Genomic DNA, 14619 nt, shown 5'->3' on the forward strand with positions numbered 1-14619 from the left:
AGTGTATGAGCTTGCTGTCCTCTTGGGTCTCCTGTCAGCCAGCTTGGTATTTCTGGTGTTCTCTACCCTGTCAACTCCCTCCTTGATAGTACTATAGCTCTTTTTTCTTTTTTTTCCTTCTTTGGCTCTCGGAGGAAGCAGACGCACTTTTTCTCCTCTCCCTTAGCTTCCCTGCTTATGTCCTTGTCTTGTCTCGTGGGTTTTTTTTGTATTTTCCCTGGAACACTCTCTCACAGTCTGTTCTGTAAAACCTAAAAGAGAAATTATGGATTGGATCAACTGGTCCCTAAATGCAATTAACACCCCTTTCTCAACGAGAAGTTTGGGCTTGGGTGAGCCTGAGTGCTGAAGATATCTACCTATTCGGAACCATGGTAACAGGGTTCTGGCGGATCGGAGCTGGCTTGGCCCTGACTTATCGAAGAATTAAGGAAGCGGAACCGGCTGTTCAAACCCCCACAAGGCTGCCCGCTGGGATTGGAGCGATGGGAGAGGCGTGAGTTTCTCAAAATGGGCTCATTGAGTCAGCACGGATAAGGTCTTGGAGAGGCTAGGGCTGCTGTGAATACTCAGAATAAGATCTCTGACTGCAGACTGGATACATCTCGGAAGGGCTAGCCCGGAATAACATCTCTGGGCGCAAAATTGGATGACATCTCGGGGAGGCACACTGCCGTGAGTTCTCAGAAATTGGCTCCTTGAGCACAAGAAATGACAACATCACAGAACGCAAGTATGGCGAAGCTCGTGGATCTCCAACGGGAGATTGAGAGACCAGTGTTGGACTGTAGAACTGCTTTGAAATTCATATGAGCTGTTCGCACTAAAGTAAAAAAAATAACATCACTTATGCGGATACCCCTTTGGCGCCAGCTGCAAGGCCGGAGCTGAACAAAACACCCTGATAACGATTGTGTTTAGTCTGTTCCTTCCCATTCCATGCAAGGCCACTTGGGTTGGCTGGAAGACTGTTTACTTAGCCTGGCAGGGCGAAGGACACTGTCTCAGCTGAACTATGGACACGCACACACATACATATACTGATACTGATAAGCACTCACCGACGCATCACCCTCCCTATCCCGGATCCAACGCCACCTCCAACGCTTACCTCCCCTCTGATGTGGACATCGGGTCAGTTGGAGGCGCAGTCAAAAGATTGCAGCGGTCCCAGATCAGATGTACACACTGGAACTCTTTCCCATGTTGCTTGTCTGTGTTTATTGTGCTATGGTGTGTTGATATCTGTGCATTCCTGTATTATCCTTTTGTGTTACACAATTCAATGTTTTTTTTCCTCGCTACCTAGCCTGACCTGTCTCCCCAATGTGATGTTTGTGTATTGTATGTACGGTCGGCAAGGTCTGTCATCTCGGTTGTGGGCAAAAGACCTGCAACTGACAAATAAAGGCTATCTCTCTCTCATCTCATCTCATCTCTTCAGGCCTCTCGATAATCTGCTAGCTTTCCCAGGTAGGTGTAGGTTGATATCTGTGAGCTTCATGTCACATTTGCAGACACCTTTGAAGCGGAGTTTGGATTGGCCGACAGGGTGTGAGTCTTCGCACCGTACATTCAGTGTCAACGTACATTCACCGTACAGATTGTCCTTGGAGATGCGACCCGTGTGTGTAGAACATGGCCCAACCATCTAAGTTGTCTCTAATTGAGCAGTGCAGGAAGGCTTACTACTGACTTGCTGTACTACTTTGGTGTTTGGTACTGTGTCCTGCCACTCGATGCACAGAACACATCTAAGACAAAGAAGGTGGAAGGTGTTCAGCCTTCTCTTCTAGTTGGCATTAATCGTCCAGTACTCACTGCCGGAGAGTAGTGTGTCAAGTACACAAGCTTGATAGATGATCTGATATTGTGCCTGGTGTTCAGTCAGCTCGCCACTGAGCAAAGTCTTGGGGCATAGACACTCAGAAGGTTAATGGTGCCTGATGATGCTGGAACACAGAGAATGAGGATTTGCTCTGTTCCACCGGTTTGTGTTTCAATGGCTGCAGTAAGCTAGATTTTCACAGCAAGTTGAAACCATGCTGTCTGGGGCATGCTGTCTCCTGTGACAGACCCTGGCAGAAGAAGGTCTAATTGGACTCTCTAATGTCAGCTAAGCTTGTCTCCTGTAAGCAAGCCATGTTTAGTCTTGCAGATGCTTGTCAATGATTATATGTCTGTGAAGGTTCTCAGTCATCCAGGTCATCGTAGTCAAAGGAGCTTGCAAAGAAAAGCGTCTGGACTTCTTTAAGTTACTTGAAGACGTTTCACCTCTCATCCGAGAAGCTTCTTCAGTTCAGAATGAAGAAGCTTCTCGGATGAGAGGTGAAACGTCTTCAAGTAACTTAAAGAAGTCCAGACGCTTTTCTTTGCAAGCTCCTTTGACGTCAATGATTATAGTTTTGCAAGCATTATTGATCTGCTGGAGATTGTTGGTGAGTCCAGGCCACATGGTCCGCACTTTCCTGCTTGCGAAGAGCTGAAGTTTTCACATTCTTAATTCTATTGTTTTTTCCTAGTGCAACATTACAGCTTCCTTGTCATGGTCAATGACCTCTAAGCCTAACGCACCCGGAGCAGGCAAGCTGTGGCGAGACGATACCTAGCTTGTGGCAGGTGGCAGCTGTCCAATGAGAAACAATGGTCTCTCCCACCATCGGAAATGGTCCCATGCACTCCTTTCCTATGCCAATCAGACTAAGCTTTTTACTGATAACTGCCACTACCCCCTTGTTGTACCATTGTCGCAAGACAACGGTGCCCAGGAGTGTGTTCTCCAGGGCACTATGAGCCTGAGTGAGATATATGGAGACCTTGAGCTGCCTTGACGTCAAGGTCCTTCCCTTGGCATTGCCATTGGCAGGATCAAAGGGAAATGTTAGAGAAATACAGTTTAGTACCATCAGTTGCTGCCATCAGTTGCTGAAGAGTGACAGTAAATAGACATAGGCAAAACATACTTTCCATGAATTATACACACCCTGTTTGTATCATCATCAGTCATTAGAGTCATTTTTAGCCATTTGAAGTTGCTGAATGTTGTTGAATTTTTGTTGCACCTAATTGCCACTTCCTTTGTGGGCATAGCTATCCCCCACCTGCCAAGTCTTTAACTCCTAATTTTATAGTGAATAATTTGCCATTTGCTTCGGTTGACACTGACATATTCACAACTTCAGCTCATTGGAGATACTTCTGTATTCGAGTAATTGTATGCAAAAAATAAAAGAAGGAAATAATACAAAAATGTCATTAATATGGTTTGCGGTAATTTGGAAACACTATGAAGCTTAAAATCCATGTTAGTTCTATAGTTTTGTTAGTCTATTTTGATTGGCTCATGAATAAGCAGTACATTGTGTAGACATCAGAATGAATTGTAGCATTTTTTGGCACATGAAGAACAGTCTCCCTGCCCACTTCAATATACAACCTTTACGGAAGATCTCATTCCAGATATGGACCAGGGCATCACTGAGCTCCTGGGCAGTCTGAGATGCAACCTAACAGCGTTGGATGGATTGAAACATAAGGTCCCAGAGGTGTTCTATTAACTTTAGGTCAGCCAAACATGGAGAGCAAGTCAGTGGTATCAGTTCCTTATCCTTCACTGCCGGCATATTCTCGCCAGACGTGCTGTGAACCAGGAGGAAGCCGGGACTCACTGCACCTGTGTAGCGCCTGACAATAGGTCCAAGGATTTCATCCCGATACCTAATAGCAGTCAGAATGCCATTGTATAGCCTGTGGAGGTCTACGCGTTACACCATAAATATGCCTTCCCAGACCATCACTGACCCACAACCAAAACCACTTAGGTTGAGTAATATGTAACTATGAAGCGCCTTGAGGCGACTTTTGTTGTGATTTGGCGCTATATAAATAAAATTGAATTTAATTGAAATATTACAGGCAGTATAAAGTTCTCCATGGCTTCTCCAGGCCCTTTCACATCTCTCATATGTGCTCAGGGTGAATATGCTCTCATCTGTAAAAAGCACAGGGCACCAATGCTAATCAAACTCCACGGTGCCAGGCAGTGAGCACAGGGCCAACTAGAACACACTAGACCTGGGCCACCATTGTGAAATCTGTTTCTGATTGATTGGTCAGAGAAATTCACACCAGTGGCCTGCTGGCAGTGCTCATCCTGCTCCTCCATGCACAAAGGATACCCATTAGCAGGATTGGCCCTCTATGGCCCTCTGTTTTTTATATATATATATATATATATATATATATATATATATATATATATATATATATATATATATCCGGGAGTAACGGAGTACATGTACCACCGTTACGTATTTAAAATACAAAATATAAGTAACTGTATTATTCAGAATACAGTTACTTTGTTGAAATAAAGGGATTACATGGCGGTCTTTTCCTGTTTCATATGTTAGGCTATGCCCTCTCTATTTTTGGTAATTCCACGCTGGTGGAAACCCAAACAAAACACACATTAAGAGGCTCTAATGCCTGTGTCTCAATCTCGCGGCTCATAATGACGTGAAGAAATATTTTTTTAAATGATTTAATATGAAGGCAATAGGCAGAGTGTTACAGGCATCGCCCTAAAGAATGTAGCCTCATGGGCAGTGTAGTCCGTGCTGCAGGGAGAATGGACTGCCATACCCGTTATGTGTGAGCAAGGGAGGGAGAAAAAGGAGAAAAGTACGAGCTGTCACCTAGTAGAAACGGGAGATGGAAGCATGTAAATATAATAATAACCACTGCAGCCAAAAAGAGTGCCTGACAAGCCCAGTTGTAAGTAAGCTATTAGGACTCGACTGTACACTGTGTTTGTGTTTTCCTCCGAAACAATATGATCCATTGGAGCAGCCTTTCAACGCCTCTCTCTGTCTCTCGCTAGCAAAGTTGACCCACACAACAAAGTAAAGCTGGTTTTCGGAGCCCGACACGGAACCCGACATATTAGCCATAGGTCCCTTTACTTCGGTTCAGAGCCGCGGACCTGTTTTATATACGCGCGGAATAGTTTTCTATACGAGATCGCTGCAAAAAAGTGCAGCCTTACCTAATGTCCACCCTACGGTTACTCATTTTATATTACAATTTAAACATCCAGTGGTATTGGTATGACGAGTAACCCTCAATAAATCACACAGCAATAGTACATTCATGTAGTTGTAAAAAGCATGATAATATATTAAGTAATCCAAAGTATTCAGAATACGTTACTGTCATTGAGTAACGTAATGGAATACGTTACAAAATACATTTTGGGGCATGTATTCTGTAATCTGTAGTGGAATACATTTTAAAAGTAACCTTCCCAACACTGTGTATATATATATATATATATGTGTGTATATATATATGTATGTATATGTATATGTATATGTATGTATATGTATATATATATATGTATATGTATATACATACATATTGATTTTTAACATACATATGAAACAAATATATTGTATGTTAGATTCAGCTTATATGATTCTTTAATGCACCATAATTAAATGAAAAAAATAATTAGGTGAGGAATTTATATGCTGTTTTTAGTTATTTTATGATTTTGATTAATTCCTTTGAGGAAATACCACTTGTGTTCTGAACAGACATGCATGCATTTTTTGTGTTCTAAAACTTTTTGTGTTTTTAGTAATTGTGAATAACATAACCACTGGCTTGTGATTATCAGTCTATCACTTTTTTTGCCAAGTTATTTCCCACCATTGAATTGCTATATGTTGTACTATCACTGAACAGGGAATAAACGTTCTGTACAGATGCGTTTACTTTGTGACTTTATGAGGTGCATCTGTATCTCTTTGTGTGTGACTGTGAAGATTGTATATAAATGTGTCCCTCCCTCATCTGGAATATTACTTCCGTTGTTATAATGAACAGCTCACAATGGGAAGAGGAAAGACAAACTTCATCATCACTTATTCTTTAAATCGAAATAATCATATGGAATTAGACAAAAAGTTGGAGAATTCAATCCAGTTTCTTATACAGCAATTTAAGACCAGACAAATTTGAATACACGTTCTGATATACAACTTTATCTGGGGTATTTGTCTTATTGAATAGTTAACTGCATCTGCGCGTGTTCCTGGTTGTTGTTTTATCTGCTCATTGACTGGAGATAGAAATTGCTTGGTTGCTGGGTCTGGTGCAGTGCATTTTTTCTTTAGGGATATTAATTTCAGATACTGTTCATGTAATTCTAAATAATTTTAGCTGGGATGATTGGCTTATTGCATTGACTTATCAGCTACATTTGTATATATTTTATGTATTTCTATTTGTTATTTGACCTGCTCAGTGAGCGCAGATGGAAGTTAGCTAGTAGTTAAATCTGATACACTGCTGTCACGATCTGCGGGAGCAGACCTTGTGGAGTGTGTGTGAAGGACCCAGGTGCAGACACAGGTGAGGAGACAAAATTAATTTCAACAAAAAGCGAGCCTTTATTTCAGCTGAAATAAGTGAAACATAAATCAAAGAGAAAAACAAACTAGACTGTGAAACTATGACTTAACAAAGAAAACTATGAATCAACTAAGACACCATGACAACTATGAACTGACTATGATTTCTATGATGACGGGAAGATACACAGATGACGTGAGGAGGAGCGAATGGAAACACAGGCTGTATCCCAATTCAGGGTCTGCAGCCTTAAAGTACGCAGCCTTAACGGTCCTCAAGGGCCGCATACTCAAAGACCGCTAAGGCCGGAAGTGCGAGGCTTGTAGGCTTGTGAAATGGGACGGTCTAGTCTCCGTCGCGCTGCCAGGTTGCCTAGCAACCATGATACTAACAGCTGGAAACGTTTCCTACAGCTTTGTTTGACAGAAATGAAGGAGAACATATTTTGTTCATTTGTTTCTACATGAGCTTTGTGTAATTTCATAAGTATCCGAGGCTGAGACTACAGGACTGTAAAACATGATTGCTGGGCTTCATTTCTGTACTGAACAGTCATTTTAAGATTAGCTAGTAAATAACAATTAGCTAATGTCCATGAGACTAAAGTCATCTCACTTTGGTAATGTAAATATACTATGGCCAATATTATAGTTATTATATTAATCATTATTAGTTATTACAGCAGTGAGTTTGAACTCTGTGTAAAATACTGAGCTTCAGTAAAGATTCAAGTTGCATTTATTTATATTGCCTATCACTTTAAATCTTCACTCAAAGAAGAGTATCTTTGACAGTATATATATAGATGTATTATATATAAGAGACAAATATTGTTCTTTTAATATGTTGGCATTAGAGCAGGGCAATATGACCAAAAATATTTATCACGATATATATTTGAAAATTTGCGATAACGACCTAACTCACAATATAATTGACACTAGACAAAATACTTTACAAATCCACAACTTTATTAGTGCAAAAAAAAAAAACGCCCATCAATGTATTTTCACTTGAACAAGCAGCGTTTTTTTACGTGCATTAAAGTTATATAAAAATTTAACGGTGCAAATGCAAATTCCTTGCTGACAGTTTAACCGGAAGGCATTTCCAGTGGAAATTGGCTGACATATCCTCAGCATAACCATGTATAATATCCACAAAACTTAAAAAGAGGTTATATACACACAATACGGTAATATTATGTTGAAGCACAGTATGTATCACTCCGCGAGGCTCCTGCCTATGATAGCCGTAATGCTCCGACAATCCATCAAGCGGTCTGGGTTCGTAGCTTAGCGAAGTCGTACTAAAACATTTCACAGATTTTCGAGCGCTGTGTACCACATAAAATCATTTCGAGGTCAGTAAACACAACCAGAATTCATACATAAGGCACACGGGATTATATTTTCAGAAAAATCAAAGGACTGATTTTAAGTGTGCCGTATTTTCCAAAAAATACGGTAATAATGACGGCCTGCTAGCATGCTCTAGCAAAAATAGTGCTTTGTTGTGTATCTGACGGATGAAAGCTAAAACAGTTCCACACCACTGAAGTTGCAGCATTTTTACAAACTAATTCTGGTTCATTTGTTTCATTCAATGATCCGCTTTCGGCCTTCTCATTCTCCGTCGCAGCCATGCTTTTTCCGCCATGTGCGTATGAAAACAAAGGCACTGCGCATGCGCGTTTTACCCATATTCTATCATGATATTTCATTTTCTTATCGTTGCCCAACATTATACCAGTATTACTGTGAACGGTATGATATGGCCCATCCCTAGTTGGCATTACTAAATTTGGCTCAATGCTTACATATATGTATGCTGTGATAACTGTTGCTGATAGAATGAAGAGTAGACCGATATATTAAATATTCCTTCATTGGGTGAGAAAATCAGACCATGTCATAACTGCTTTAAGTCATACAGAATAGATATCAGAGCCTTAAACAGGCTGACTTCTCCTAAATGGGTCAAACTGGGCAGAAAGTAAACAAAAACATAACATCCTTATAGAATATAATGTAACACTATAGATCAACTTACCTCAGAATATATAAAGCATATCAACAATTACAGCAATATGATGCAAGAAACACAGCAGTACGACTAATCCAAAATACTCAAAGCTTCATAGAACTTAAACAAACATGGACATTTATTTTTAGGTCCATTCTGCTGCTGAAATATACTTTAGGTTTCTGAATATTAAACTTGTATCTGCCTTTCATATTGTGTAACTTGAAGGCCCTGAGTACTTTCTCCCACACTGAAAACACTGGAATGATAAAATTATTTGAACATTACCTAATAAGACTGATTCGGGACAGACAATTAGTTATTTTAAACTTTTCTAGCAGTCCTTCACAAACAGGGAACAGTCTGTCTATTCTCTTCATCTGTCAGCTGCTGCTGGCTCTTCCTCCTCCTCTTCCTCACACACTGCTGAGTTTGTTCTGGTGGATCATCGGGGGTGCAAAGCCTCACAGATGATGTGCAGCAGTGGGTCCCTCAGTCTGTCCTCACTCTGGACACTTGCAGTCGTCACACATGGAAATCAAATGTGTGATAAGCTGCAGGATTCAAACACAAGTGTAACTTATAAATACATGTTCATACTTTTATCACACAATCAGAGAAAAAGAAAAGGAGAGAGAGTGCACAACAGACAGACAGTTGACAGTCTCAGGTGTATACACTGCTACAAAACAGCACAAGAGAAGGAGGATTTAGTGTTTGTGTTATTACGAGTGCTAAATAAGAAGAGTTCCCAGATGGTACAGCGGACACATGTGTGACTCCTGTGATTAAAGCATCTTTCTTTCAGCTTAACGAGTGAACCGTCAGCTCGTTCAAAGAAACGTTAAAGTGCATTTGGCTCGACACCACCGAACAGAGGCAGCAATATAACATAGCTAACATTAACAGTGCAGTGAATCCTGCTTGTGCCGTGATATTCAGGACTGCAAACCAAGCACCATTCACTGACTTTCAGCTTGTTGTGTTTGTGGATATATGACTGACTTTAATTATTCATAAAATCATCACATTCTCTGTAAGATTAAGGTCAACTATTGAATGGTGTATATTTATTTTTTATTTATATACAGCCTGGCTGTGTCCCAATTTAGAGACTGCACGCTTGGAGTACGCATTTTGAGTGCGATTACGTCACCGCCACGCGATGACGGCTGTCCCAATTTGAAGTGTACTTCAAATGCATACTCCAAATGCGCCGTCAATTTCCCCAAATATCAAGCGTGGTCCGGTGCACGCTTCATGGTCCCATATATCCCACAATGCATAGCGTGACGCAGCCAGGTCAGTGCGTAATGATGGCATCAGCTGCGGAGGAGGTTGAAATGGCGGCGGAGGACAGCAACACCCGCAAATGTAAGATATGTGTGAAGGAGCGAAACAAATGCCAAGATGTAAAAGTTATTGGAAGGTTAATAGTAAATGTCAAGGCGAATCATGTGACACCTGTCGGACCCACGTGACCGTAAATGCACAAACCCGCAAAGCTGTGAATCCTGTACCAGACGGAGGGCAGTATGAATAGAAGTATCACCACTACAAGTGCAATCAACTGTACTAATATGACCCTTCCTGAGCCGCAAACAGAAATGTCAACATATACAAGGCAGGAATGTAGCTGTGTCCGCAGCACATCATATATACATTTGCAACGATTATCACACCTGCCATGTCAAATATTTTAAAGGAGATATTTTAAAGCGCCCTGAGACAACTTTTGTTGTGATTTGGCGCTATCTAAATAAAACTGAATTGCAATTAAATGTAATTAAAAATATGACAGAGAACCCCCTGACCCCAACCTAGGGCCTGCTAAAGTAAATGTTTTGCCCCAGTCAGTGCTGCCCCTGTCCCACAATAAACTGTTTTGCCTGACATTGCAGTGTGTATGTCCCACACAGCTGTATATGCTGAACAGACGGCAAACGGAGAACTGCTAAAACAGAAGTGCAGGATGGTGGGGAATGTAATCCAATGTCATGCTGCATTACAGGGACCAATGAGCAGACGGCAGACTTCATCCGACTCTGCCGTGACAATGAGCACCTGTTCACGGGTGCGAAACACTCAGCCGCAGTGGGTTGAAGGTACAGCAACAGTATGAGGTTTACAATTATCGAGGCACAAGGGACAGTGAACTGTCTGCCCTGTGGTCCCAATCCAGTACATCCTGCTGCGGATGCCATAAACAGAATGACTTGATATACATGTGCTCTCATATTTCGTCTGTCAGAGAAATTGTGGAGAAGATGGATCTGGCGGGGAAAATCTCCCCTGTGCAGGCCAAACGCAAATGAGAGAACCTGAAGAGGAAATACAAAGTATGTACAGTGGTAGTGACAGATCTAACTCCACACAGAACACTGAGAAGTCACCTATGTAAACCTGCAATGTTGCTGTTGTAGCCAACTGCCACTTGTGATGTACTCTGCCCTCAGGAGTGCAAGTATCCAGCGACGGGCGAGGGTGCAAGTGGGAAGCCCACTGCCGCAACATGGCCCCGGTTTCAATTCAATTCAATTCAATTTTATTTATATAGCGCCAAATCACAACAAAAGTCGCCTCAAGGCGCTTCATAGATACAGAGAAAAACCCAACAATCATATGACCCCCTATGAGCAAGCACTTTGGCGACAGTGGGAAGGAAAAACTCCCTTTTAACAGGAAGAAACCTCCGGCAGAACCAGGCTCAGGAAGGGGCGGCCATCTGCTGATGGTTTGGTGCCATGGATGAGGTGCTAGGACAGAGGCCCTCCACCAGGCCATCTGTCCTAATATCCTCCAACCAGGAGGACACACCAGGGCCCAGTGCAGCAGTGGGCAACCCACTCCCACACCAGGAGGGGCAGGAGGATGAGGAGCCGCCTGAGGCACGGGTGGCAAAAAGGAGGAGGGACAGGGAGGATGAGCTCATTGCCCTAATAAAAGGACATGGCTCAGCAACGCCAAATGGAGGAACAGAGAGCCGAGAGGATGGACAGGCTGATATGTGTCCTTGAAAAGCTAGTGGAGCAGAAAAAGGACTGAGACGTGTCCAAAGACAGCCACTGTACATAGTTGCACTTTATTTATGCTGGCGCCCCAACCTTTGTTTTGTACAAACATGATTATTTCAGTTGTGTAAATAAAACAGCCAGAACATCCCAACTGTGAGTGCATGCCTGTCACAAACTACATAGCACAATTTCGGGGGGCCTGACCTATTGCACATGCCAAATTGTGAAAATAAAAACAGTGCAACGGAAACACAACATGATTGCGGGAAATGCACTTCCCACTGTGGTCCAGGAAAAACCTGAGTGTCCCAGCATGCACATACATCATCAACCAGGCCTGACGTTTGCCTGGGCACGGAGTCACGGGCAGTGCTGCTTGGTCCGGGACCAGAGAGATGAGGGAGGTGCCACAGGTAAGACCCCGGTTCGCATAGCCAGGTACTGAGTGGAGCATCCCACATAGGCATCCCCAGATGTTGCTCAGGCATGCTCATTCCCACTGTCCATCATCCTCCACTTGGGTCTGCAGGGCTGGTGAAACTGACAGCTGCCATTGTAATCATGGCGGTGGGAAAACGACATGGTAACAACAAGCATGTTAATACAGATCTGTCACGTGAAATCCCAGCACTGTGCAGATGCACCCTAAGGGCTACTTGCCTGATGACAATAATCGTCTGGGGGTACCTCCTCCAGGGCAGACACCTCAGCAGATAGCTGGTCCCGCCAGTGTGCACCGCTGACTGCCTCCACTCCAGTCTCCCCCTCATCTTGGGCATCATCCTCGGGCTCCTCATCTGGGGCCACAATGTCACCAGCACCGATGCAGGTGTTGTGCAGCACGGCACATGCTGTTATGACCTGCGACAGATGTTTAATCTTGTAAGTACAGTGTACATGCCAGATTATACACTACAGTTGCCATTATGATTCGACAAACAACAATGATGTTTGTATTAGCGTGACGTACATGTGGCACAAAGGTGTGGTGCACCTCCAGCGCTTGCAGGAAGATGACACGGAACCTTCATCATTTCAAAGATGTACGTTAAAGCGCTGGGCTCCCGCATCGTGGACTGGTCTCTTGTAGGGAGTGATGAGGGGGAGTGGTTGTTGGAGACATAATAATGATAATAATAATAATAAACTTTATTTATAAAGCACACTTAAAAACCAAGGGTATTCCAAGGTGCTTAACAAGTAAGATAGAAAATAGGAGGAGGATAATAGAAATAGGACCAAAGCAAGTACTAAGTATATGCAAGCAGGTAGCTGTCACTGATACATAGGAAAGCAACAGGTACAGAGCAAACAAGAATTTAAATGAGCATAAAAGTGCATGATATAAAATCATAAAATAAATGTTAACTAGAGGGAAAGGCAAGATTGAATAAGTAGGTTTTTAGTCATGATTTGAACAGTGCAATGGAATCAGATGCGCGGAGGTCGAGAGGAAGAGTATTCCACAGTATCGGGGCAGCCAGAGCAAACGCACGGTCACCCCGGGACTTCAGCCGAGATCTGGGTTGGGTCAGAAGTAGTTGAGTGGCAGATCTGAGTGGTCTAGCAGGAGTATGTGATTTGAGAAGTTCACTAAGCTAACTTGCCGCTAATTTACATGGGTATCCTGCGCAACTGCCTCGTTTGAGTTTTGGACGAAATGGATTCTGGGGTATTGCATTTTGTCATTTCGAGCTGATTGGAGACCAAAGAAGCCAATCAGATTTTTTTGCATCCAAGTCTGTGATTGGCTGGTTTTGTGGCACAAATATAACAGTGTACAGAAAGAGTTGAACGCGCACGGGCAGAAATGTTGAGAGCGCAAGCAACACAAGCGCAAATGCAAAAACTGAGCGACAGGGGCTGCTATTGTGTATGTGTATGGATAATAGCAAACACTGAAATACATTTTTTGCACGCAGCAATGAATTTTGTTCACTCAAATTTAGCTTTTCTTCGCTCAAAATAAATTTCTCCTCAAAATGCAACACTTGCACCTGCAAATTTTTTTTACGTGCGCTCAAATTTTTTTACGTGCACTCAATATTTTTTTTACGTATGCTCAGAATAGTGGCACAAAAATAACGCCATACTTTTCGGTTTAGTTTCAGGGTGGGACTGTCATCAGTCTGGTAAAGTTTGGGGTTGAAGAGTCACCTCAAATTTCCCTTTAATTTCTGGTTTCTGCTCAGTGGTGCTGTGACCATTGTTATATATTCTAACTGAAATTTCTTCAGGGGTGGACATTTCAGAAGTGATTTGATAATAGCTGTGTCCAAATTCAGGGGCTGCATCCTTCGGAAGACCTGGCCTTTGTGGTCTATGACAGTCTAGTCATCAGATTTGCATCACCAAGCTGTCTCAGTGGAGTTTAATAAACTCAGTTGCTGTCTAAAATATAACACGACATTAGCGTAAATTCTCTACCATCTCACACTCTTGTTTAATCAATTTTCTGTTTGACTTTTATTCAGCTGTAATCTCAGCCAAACCGGTTTCCTCACAAACAAAAAAAATACTGAAAAAAGCCAAACAATAATATTTTTACGTTATCTAAGTGACTTATATATCATGTTTAACCAGAGTAACAAAAGACAGCGGGGGGTTCGCTGTTCTCGCTGGCTCTAGTGAGCCTTGACCTCCCGGTTAGATATTGAACTGGTGGGTAACAGACATCTCCGTAAATATCGGAGCACTTTCGCAAATATATGATATCTCTCTTTTTTTTTATTATATTTTTATTGAAAAAAGGACTTGTTACAATAAAGTGCATTGATATTATTTACTAAAAAAAAGAAGACTTTTTCTTAGTCCTTTTGTTTTACATTCAGATAACGAAAAGTGAACTCGGTGGCTTGACAGTGTATACATAATGCAGCATGTTTAACTTATTTACATAGAGTACAACAGATACATATTATGAAGTAGAGGGTCAACCTGATATTGTACAATACATGGGAGATACACCAATTCAGGACTGGTCTTACCTAAATTCAGGGCGGATGGGGGACACAAAGCTAATCCATTTATTCCATATTTTGTAGAATTGGTCTTTTCAAATTTTTAAAAAGAATGTCAATTTTTCCATTTTAAATATTTCAAAAACCACATTAAACCAATCCTCAAGTGTTGGCGGAGTTGGATTTAGCCACTTTCTGGTTAT

This window comes from Neolamprologus multifasciatus, chromosome 7 (assembly GCF_963576455.1).
Source record: "Neolamprologus multifasciatus chromosome 7, fNeoMul1.2, whole genome shotgun sequence".
Classification (NCBI taxonomy): Eukaryota; Metazoa; Chordata; class Actinopteri; order Cichliformes; family Cichlidae; genus Neolamprologus; species Neolamprologus multifasciatus.